Genomic DNA, 10,872 nt, shown 5'->3' on the forward strand with positions numbered 1-10,872 from the left:
AAGGGGAGGGAAACAAAGTACAATGTATGACTGAGCTGGCAGAAATAGCAGAAGTCCTCAGGAGCCAGAACAAGAAAGGAACCAGACTCCGAAGCTGAGTTTGCAAAGCGCTATATGGCCATCCTGGAGGTCTGGATCCTGGATTTTAGTGGAGAGAAGGCAAAATCTAGATCTTACTGCTGTAGATCAGAGCCTACAAACACAAGGTGTGGAACAGGGGCTACTTCCCATCAGGAGAAATGCGATGATGAAGAAATGCACAAGAAGCTACAGAGGTGATATTTCCACCCCATCACTAAGTTGGGCAGTGGGTACATGGGGGTTCACTGTAATTTTATTATTTAAATTATGCATGAAAATGTTTAATAAAACTCTTTGTTTTAATATCAAATGACTGCTGACGTCAAAACCATGTTGAAATATCAAGAATAATCCCAGTTTAGAAAATAATCTTTATTTCCCATAAAAAGCACAGTTAAAATGCTGTGCAGGATCGTTTTATGTCAACTTGACATGAATTAAAGTCATCTGAGAAGAGAGAATCTCAATTAAGAAAATGCCTCCATAAGATTGGGCGGTAGGCAAGCCTCTATGGCATTTTCTTAGTTAGTTGATGGGGGAGCAGCCCATTATAGCAGTGCCATCCCTGGGCTGCTGGTCCTGGTTTCTATAAGAAATATGTTGAGCAAGCCATGAAGAGCAAGCCAGTAAGCAACACTCTTCCATGACCTCTGTACCAGCTCCTCCTCCCCTGCTTAAGTTTCTGCTCTGACTCCCTCCAGTGATGATCAGCAATATTGAAATAAAAGTCAAATAACCCCTTTTCTCCCCAGGTTGTTTTAGTCGGTGGTGTTTCATCACAGCAATAGTAACCCTAAATAAAACATATCTGTACATATAAAGTTATCATGAAGGGCATGCTTTAATCCCACTTCCATGACCTCCTTTACCTCATCACCTCTGGGGGTAAAAATCAGAGAAAATGCTTATCCACAGCTTGTTGTAATAGACAAAATGCTCTGCTCTGTCACTGCTCTCTGTCTGAATGGCTCTCCATCACCATTGGGCCAACTGGGAACAGGCAAGGGAACCAAGGAAGAAGTTTTAGAATCGCCATGCCAGGGAAGCAGAAAGATCAGGCCTGAGAGCAGCAGAAGGGAGAGAATACAGCCATTAAAGAGCCCGGGAAGAGCGGCCCCAGCGGCCCTTCCCCTGATTGGGTCTGGGGTAGCAAAGAATTATAGATTTTAGTAAGTAACAATTCAGGAGTATTGAAGGGGAGGCGTTGGTGACATGGAAGCCTGGGAGTGGCCTAGCCCTTGAGCTTCTTAGGGCATATTGAAAATAAGGCTGTATGTGTGTGTCTTTCATTGGAGAATCCACAACATTGGAATGGTAGCCAGAGCATGGGCACACCCTCTGGGGAGTTAAGAGTGGACTAACCATACTACCAGTACATTCATCTATTTAAGTAACTTGAAGAAATATATGTACTGACTTCGCAAGCAGGATATTCAATAGCTACAAACGTTGGTGTGGTCTCAGTGTTGCAAGAATATGATGACTCACAGCCTCCCTAAATGTAAGGTGTTCTTCATCAAACAAGCTGTATGAGTGACTTTGACATTCAGTGGGTCTTACCTAGATAGACCTCCTGAAAAATAAATATTGCAACCCCAATTCCAGAAGAGTCTCAGCCTGATGAGAAATTGAATAGCGGTATTTTTTTTGAAGGATCTGTATTCACTGTAAGAACAACACACAGAGGTTGAATCCTAATTCAGTAAACCAGGAGTATGTCATGGCTAACAAAAAGTATGGCTACACCCCATAAGTTAAGTAGGGATCCCAGCCCCATGACCTGGAACAAACTGAGCAGATCCACAGCTGTAAATTATCTCGTGATTCCTCCAAAAGAACACACAGTTTGATGTCTAGTGTGATCCTTCTGGATAAAGCACAACCTTAAAGCCTGTTCAGCATCAAGATAAAAGTGATGGCTGACAAACCTGACAACCTAAGTAGGACCCACAAGGTGGATGGAGAGAAACAATTCACACAAAGTGTCTTCTGAATTCTGTGTGTGTGCATCCCACCCCACCACCTGTGCTGGGTAGTTTTATATCAACTTGACATAAGCCAAAGTCATCTGAGAAGAAAGAACCTCCATTGAGAAAATGCTTCCATTAGATCAGGCTATGAAGACACCCCTGTAGGGCATTTTCTTTTCCTTTTTCTTTTTTTCCAAATGTCACTTTTGATTTGTTAGTCAACTGAAGAGCTAGGACATTCTTAGTCTAGGGAGGTGTTCATCTAATCCTCATCCCCATCATCACTGGCTCTAGCACCGCCCTGGCTCTTCACACAGCTTGGGCAGCCACCTCCATAAGGTGAAGGGAGGGAGAAGACACTGGGATTCTGGGAGTCTTGAGGGACAACAACAAAGGACAGGATGTTCACCATCTGCTTCCAGACTATAATACAACGATGATGGATGAGCTCACCAGCATGATGAATAGATTTGACCAGGTCCAGTTTAAGGATCTGGGACTGCAGTCATCTCTCCAGGAAACCCTCAGTCTTCAGTCCAAGGATATAATCCAGCTTCATCTCGCCCTCATCCAGCACACCAATGCAAACAAGTTGCCTCAGGAGAGCATTGCCTTCAAAACCACTATATGGGTCCTTTTTATCCAGTGTAAACAGCGCCCAGGTGGCCTTGAGGATCTTGGCCAGGGTAAAATTGACCTTCCACACCTCACATTTGTTCCAGAGCCCAATCTCTCTGATCAGCTTCAGATCCTGGTCAAGGCATGATTTCTCCAAGAGTCCCTGTGGGTTTTACGACAAATCCAGCTTGTGGCTACAGGCATGTTGACTTCTCTAGGCCGGCTACACCTACAAACTTATGCTCGTGATAAAGACATTTTCTTAATTAGTGTTGATGACTGAGGACCCAGCCCCTGTGGGTGAGGTTATCCCTGGGCTGCTGGGTTGGGGTTCTACTACAAAGCAGATTGAAAAAGCCAGGGGAAGCAAACAAGTAAGCAACACCCCTCTATGGCTTTTACATTAGCTCCTGCCTCCAGGTTCCTGCCCTGCTTGAGTTATTGTCCTACTTCTTCCAATGATGGACTGTAATGAAAAAGCATAAGGCAAATAAGCTCTTTCTTCCCCAAGTTGTTTTAGTCATGGTGTTTTATCATAGCAACAGTAACCCCAACTAGGATACCACCACCTCCCCATAGACACAAATAATGAAATTTTTAAATTAAAAAAAAATGATGAGAAGGTTAAATTTTTGTACCCAGTGAAAACCACACTAGTGATCCCAGCACTGAGTGATTGAGGCAGGAGGATTTTCCATTTAAGGCCTACCTGGATTATGCAGTAAGACCCTACCAGGCAGTGGTGACACATACCTTTAATCCCACCCTGGTTCTAGGTCATCCTCTTCTACAGAATGAGTTCCAGGACAACCAGAGCTACACAGTAAAACCCTCTCTCAAAAAACTAAACAGATGGATAGATAGATAGATAGATAGATAGATAGATAGATAGATACATACATAGATGATAGATAGATAGATAGATAGATAGATAGATAGATAGATAGATAGATAGATAGATAGAATAACAAAGAAAATGCCTAAGCATGTACTTCCAGATCTTAATCCTCACAGGGGCACAATATTAAAAGTTAAAAAACTATTATTAGTATGGTTTCTCTGCTTGTGCAACTTTTAAAGAAACATGCATGGCTATTTTAGACTGAAATGATTTCCCTGCACTCTGTCTTCAATCATACCTCAGTCTCTATGTTCTGGCATAACAATGAGAAGATAGAATGCAGAACACACGGGGTTCACAGCAGTGCCTCTCCAACTCCACTCCAACACAATGCCTTGAATTCGTGGCAGCTGTCAGAGTGCAGGTATTAGATGACAGACACACAGCATGGAAGGAAAAGAAGGGAGTGGTACTGGTTAACTGGTGCTCACCTGCCAAGTCAGACACAAGCAGAGAACAAGAGTACCCACCTGTGACGGTCAGTGTCATTTGTCCTGTAGAGCTCAGAAGAGCTACATCTACATCTAATGATGTAGTGAAGTGCAGGAACAAACCCACAACCCCAACCCCAAGGAAAGTTCAGCATCAACAAGGATGGGCTTGTCTTTCATGGACCAGGATCATTTTTCATACAACTCTTGTTCGTTATGTGACGTGTGCAGAGAATGCCATCCCTTTGCTTTTACCTATGTATAGAAAAGGAACAAAGTATACATTGTACTGTTTCCTTCTCAGATGCTGCTTTTGATTTCTGATATTTTCAGCACATTAACTGTACTCTCATTCCTTTTAAAGTAAAATTTGATATTGTAATACAATTATATCAGTTCCCCACTTTCCTTCCCTCTGTCCAAATTCTCCCATGTGGCCTCTTTTTTTTTTTAAATGTTGTTACCTGCGCATGTCTCTCCTCTCTGTCTCTGTCTGTCTCTGTGTGTGTGTATGTATGTGTGTGTGTGTGTGTGTGTGTGATTGCTCACAATGTCTCATTTCTTAATAGTGCTCTTTAAATCTTCTCACTATTTTATTTCCAAACCTACTTCTATTCTATTCCAAGAAAATCATTGTTCCTTAGAGTCATTCATCTATACTCTTTTTCTTTTTTGAGCACAGACTTGGTGATCCATTTTGGGAAATCAGAAATAATGGCTGTGACTAAAACTAGACAAAGTCATCTCACAAAGGTTTTTGTTTTAATGGATAGGAATATCAGTCAACAAATAAACTTATGACATTTCATAACTTGAACACATTTCAGCTCGGTACTATAAGGAAACCTAAGGGCCTGAGAGGAAATTGGAGAGGAAGTTGTCCAGGCAGCCTCTGGGGGACGCTGTGTGAAGGCAACTTGAGCATAAGGTTTAAGAAACTGGCGTGGCTGGTAAAAAGTGAAGGGGATAAAGAGACCTGAGGATGAGACTTGAGAGTCACCAAGGGCCTGATGAGGAGGAACCAGTGGAGAAGTTTTAGGAGAGAGCAGCTAGTGTCTTCCTGTAATCACAGTCATCCCTCGGGCCTCAGTGTGAAGAGCTGGCTTGGAGGGGCAGATCCAAAAGCACAAAAGAAGCTCCTGAGGCTGCAGGGAGGTAGGTGGTAGCAAAACCAGATTAGAGGAAGTAGACAACTGGCTGATTTTTTTTTTCCTAATAAAATCAAAGTAGGGCTGGAGAGATAGCTTAGCAATTAAGAGCCCTGGCTGTTCTTCCAGAGGTCTGAGTTCAATTCCCACAACAACATGGTGGCTCACAACCATCTGTAATGGGATCTGATGCCCTCTTCTGGTGTGTCTGAAGACAGCTACGGTGTACTCATATACATAAAAAATAAACAAATAACTCTTTTTAAAAAATCAAAGTAGATTCATGACAGTCAGAAAAGATGACTCAGCGGTTAAGACTGAATCGTGTTCTTTCAGGGGGGCCAGTTTAGCTTCAAGTAACCACTTCATATGGCTGACAACTGCCTGTAACACCAGCTCCAGAGGACTCCTATGCTTCTGGCCTCCTGAAGTACCTGCATGGAGACACACACACACACACACACACACACAATTTTAAAATATAGATAAATATTTAAAAAGTGTGAAGTGACCTCGTGTTCCATAGGAAAGCTAAAGAAACACACACACACACACACACACACACACACAATTTTAAAATAAAGATAAATATTTAAAAAGTGTGAAGTGACCTCGTGTTCCATAGGAAAGCTAAAGAAACACACACACACACACACACACACACACACACACACACACATATATATATATATGACAGAATAGTATTTAGCCATAGAAAGGATAAAATCCTGTCATTTGTAACAACATGGATGGACATAAAGGCACTGTGCTCACTGAACCAAGCCAGTCATAGAAATATAATAGACATTGTAGGTCATTGCTCAGATATGGAGCAACTCTGGCTTAAGAAGTACTGAGTAGAACAGTACTTGTAGAGGCTGCATGGGGGTAGGCTGGGGCAGACTAGTCATCAAAGAGAACACTGTAACTACGTAGGCGGAAGATGACTCAGCAGTTAAGACTGAGTCGTGTTCTTCCGGGGGGGGGGGGGCAGTTTAGCTTCAAGTAACCACTTCATATGGCTGACAACTGCCTGTACATGCTGGTGTTCTATTGCACATAAAGTAATATAATTGACAATAATGTGTTGTGAATTTTGAGATAGAAGAGAAATGCTGGAATCATTTCCTAAAGAAGTGAGAAATGTTTGAGAAGATAAATGTACTAAATACTCTCACTCCTCATCATACAGCATACATTGAGATATAACCAATATGTACAATTATCATGCTTTAATTAAAAATGTTAATGAAAAGATAGCATAGCATACAGTGTGATGGATCTGTCCTTGTCCAGATACTAGCTCAGTGCTGCCAGCTTGGACTTGAGGACTAGATGCCTGGGGTTAAGTCCAGTCTCCTTAACGCATTGACTTTTACAAGTTACCCCATCTTTCAAAGTTTCTGGTTATTTTTCCAGATAATGAACATGGTGTCTGATTGTCCTCTTTCGGAATGGGAGAGGTACAGGACTCAGCCAAGTGTCTGGTAGATAATAAATAATTGTGACTGTCCTAGTTAGTTTTAACTGCCAACTTGAGCCAGCCTAGGGTCATCTGAGAGGAAAGCCTCCATTGAGGAATTGCTTAGATCAGATTGGCCCATGGGCATATTTAGGATGGATTGTCTTGATAGCTAATTGTTGCAGGAGGGCAATACCAACCCAGACACTTGGCCCTGGGTTGTGTAAGAAGGCTGGCTAAGCATGAGTAGGTGAGTAAGCCACAGAACGAGACAGCAAGCACAGCAATGCCTCCGTAGTTTCTGTTTCAGATTCCTGCCTTGAGTACCTGCCTGACTTTCCTCAGTGATGGCCTGTGACTTGGAAGTGTAGTGCAAATTGCCCCCTTCCTTCCCATGTTGCTTTAGGTCAGAGTGCTTTATCAGCACAACAGAGATCCTATGACACAGTATATCTGGAACAACAAAATTAACTGGATGGAACCACTTCTGTTCCAGTTTTTCCAGAGCCACAATCAGCACTGTGTTTATCTTATAAGCATTTGTTCATTTATTGAAATTCATTTCCTTGATCTGGGGCTGGGTATGGAGCCCATGGCCATCTCCTGCAAGCTATTTAAGTGACATAGTGCTGAGCTGTACTCCTAGCTCCATTTGCTAATTCTCAGTCTCCGTTCTTATTCTCCCGTCTTCTCTTTTTCTTTGGTTACTCAAAGATCAGGAGGAATGTTGTGTTAGATTTCAGACTCAGGTTTGAGGGGCCCCGTTTTTCCATGGGCTCCCACACGTGAAACAACAGTGGGAACTCCCAGAGTTTGCACGCGAAAGGCCTTGCATGCAATGTGGCCAGGCTAGCCCAGGTGTCTGGGCATGCTGACTGAGGTAAACAGAAGCACATGTTGGGCAAGGTGCAGAAGACTCTGCTTCCTTGGCTGTGGCTATGAAACCTGCCCAGCTTTGTTCTGCAAACCTCCTAACACCTAACGAGGGAGAGAGGCTGCTGGAGCCCAGGGTCCTGTGCACCTGGATTCCCTTATCTCGTTTATTATTATTAACTGCTTCAAAAACACTTCATGGGTTTTAAAGAAAGGGGCAGATTGTGATCTCTCCTCAGAGTGTGGTCCCACCAGGAGACCAAATGATTTTTAAAAGTTCCTCTAGTGACATGCTCTGTCTTAACTGATATTTTCCTTTTAAAAACAACTTGCCTGGAGAGGGACACCCAGAAAGGATATTAGGGATTATGTTGGAATAAAAACAGGAACTTGTTTTCCTATTCCTCTTTGGTTTCCCTTTCTCCCAGCTAAGGAAAAAAAAAAACTCTTCTAAGAATGTGAGGGAAAAAATTAGTTTGAGGATACTAATTCCAGATACCACAGTGCTTGCTCTTCTTCCTCAGCGCAAATCAGCCTAATAATAAAAGCTTAAAAATTCTTAAGCTTGTGATAAGAGACAAAGGGATGACCTGGGGAATGTGGCTGTCCTGAAAGGAAGAGATGTGAGCACAAACATAGACTATTAGATGAACTTCTTAGAGGAGGCCTGTGTAGTACTCACTGGTACCTCACTCCACCCCATGCACACCACCACCACCACCACCACCACCACCACCACCACCACCACAGTTCCAGCTTTAATAGAAGATTCTGCTTCCCCAATGTTTCATTCAGTAGTAACAAATATAAGGCTGCCCTGAGCTCTTCTCCCTGGACGCTTGTCCATCAGCTATCTGAAAATGATCTCCCATAATTCCTATTCCACTGTCCTCCAATCTCTGAAAGAAGGGAGCTTCTGAGGAAAAAAAAAAGTCAAAGGTGGATTTCAGAATAGAGCCAAGCCACACCCAACAAGGCAGACAACTGAGTTGCTGAGCTTACCGACCAACAGCCACCTCCAATCCAGTTCCTTCGTTTTAGTCCCAAAGTGCATTACTGCAAAGCAAGTATTTAGTTTGACAAAGTATAGCCCTGCAGAGCTGGTGAAAATCTGAGGGAACTACAAGGGAGGATGCTCCTTAGCCCCCACCCACCAGTCCTCTATGCCTCTGTGGCATGATCGCACCAAGGACTCAGGACCACTTTGGGGATTGGTTAAAAAGCTAGGCTCCACTACAGAGTCTCACACTCAGCAAATCATTCTACATATTAAAAAATATAATATGGCTCAATTTATGATGAATTTTATAGCCAGAATATAGAAATAGCATATCCAGACCATTTTATGAAAGAGCCAAAAGACACAGTAAATTAAGATTAATTTGCATGAAACTTTGCAGACACCAACATAATATACTTTTTATAAAAAAGGAAACACACTTTGTTTGAACTCTGTAGTGCTGCATTAGATCTCTCCTCTGTCTGCACTCTACTCCTGTTCCTAATTTAATACCTGTAAACTGCTGTGGAAATTGTACATAAAAAGTATGTTTCATATTGAGAAGGTAGGAAGCTTGCGTCTAAGTGAGGCTCGGAGTTTTATTATAAATTATCCAGCTCGCGCCTTGAAACCCTTTTGGGATCTTTTTGGTTTCTTGCTTGCAATATTTGTAGTTGTCAATCAAGTCAGTCAGGGGAGCCCAGGGACATCAGCAGGATCAGGAAGCATGTCGAAGAGACAGATAGAATGAGTTTGCACTCAGTCTTCTGTTTTAAATTCTTTAGTTTCTCCCACCACAATTTCCACAGTATTTCTGTTAGACAAGTGGGAAAAGCAGAGCAGACCTTGGTGGTGGCGGCTCAGAGCCCTGGACCAATGGCTGACTTGGTGTTACGCAGACGAGTTGGGCTCATGAGTATGGAAGGTTATGCTCTGGACTTTGTTCCTGTGAGTGCCCATATTAGCTTTCTTCTTTCCACCAGTGGGGTTTGCTGATTCACTGTCAAAGAATCTGAAGAGTACACACACACACACACACACACACACACACGTATGAACACCCCCCTATACCCATACATATGTGACTATACTCCTACGTGCAAATCCTGAAAGGCTTCTGGGACTTCTTTTCCTACAGAAGTAAGCTTGCACTGTGAAATTACACTCCTGGGTATTTACCTGATGGACGCACAGTTGCAGAAATACTTGAAGTTTACTCCAGGACCATTCATGGTCGCTAAATTATGGAGCCAACCTAAATGTCTGCTGACAGAAGAGGAGATAAAGAAAACATGGTGCATACACACAGCAGAGTTTTTCAACCATGAAAAATGAGCTTATGTCATCTTTCAGGAAAACAGATGCAATTGAAGATATTAAGTGAATTAAGCCAGTCTCTCCAAAAGGCAAATGCTGTGTGCGTTCTCTCTCATATGTACTTCCTAGGTTTTATAGGGATCCATAAAAATATGGCTGCATATGACATGGCAATGGAAGGAAAACTGTCTATGGGAACAACTGGGGAGCAAAGGGAAGAGGAGAGGTGAGGAAATGGAGGGGGAGAGAACAAGATATACACATAGACATACATGTGTGTATATATACACTTTGTAGATATAATGTATATATATATATGTGTGTGTGTGTGTGTATACACAATATAGACATACACATTATGAAACACTATACCATGTGTGATGAGTATATACAGTGAAAACATTTTTTAAAGGCAAGAGAAAGAAAAATCATGGCTCCAGTGGCAGCTTTTATGATGCATGTGCCCTTGGTCTTTTCTACTTTCATGATCTTTTTCTCCCTTCGAATCTCTGTGTTTGTCTCCCTCCCTATATCTGCATCTCGGCTTCTGTCCTTCCCCCTCAGTCTGATTGGCATGTAAGCAGATGAAGGGTCCTTCAAAGCACAGAGAAATGGTCAGAGGTTTGCTATAATGTGGCTAGTAGACAAAGCAGCAGAGCATGTGGTGGTAGCCTAGAGCTTTGGGTACCAGAGCACATAACTTTAAATTGTTTTTTAAATTTATTGTGTATGTGTTTGTGTGTTTATGCCCACTCAATATAGAAAGACAACCCACATGTGGAAGTCAGAAGACAACTTGTGAAAGTTGGTTCTCTTCTTCTACTATATGGTTTTGGGGGCATCACCAGGCTTGGCAGCAAGTGCCTTGACTTGTTGAGTCATGTCATGGGTCCAGGGGCCCACATTTTAGTCAGGCAACGTCTGTCCACCTGTTCTTGAGTCATGTGTCTCAGGTTCTGTGACGTAAGGATCTGCACCCAAGAAAACTATTGCTGCCACACTCCAGGGTACACTGTCTCTCTTTAATAAATGCACCTGGTTCCTCAATATTTCTATCTTGGTGTCAGAGTG

At 42.6% G+C, this 10,872-nt stretch overlaps 1 pseudogene; it reads right to left on the reverse strand.

The window, feature by feature from the left end:
• Positions 1 to 2,313: 2,313 nt before the first annotated feature.
• On the reverse strand, positions 2,314 to 2,873 carry LOC114627762 (annotated as a pseudogene).
• Between the last annotated feature and the right edge of the window lie 7,999 nt (positions 2,874 to 10,872).

The sequence above is a fragment of the Grammomys surdaster genome, unplaced genomic scaffold (genome assembly GCF_004785775.1).
Source record: "Grammomys surdaster isolate TR1022 unplaced genomic scaffold, NIH_TR_1.0 258, whole genome shotgun sequence".
NCBI lineage: Eukaryota > Metazoa > Chordata > Mammalia > Rodentia > Muridae > Grammomys > Grammomys surdaster.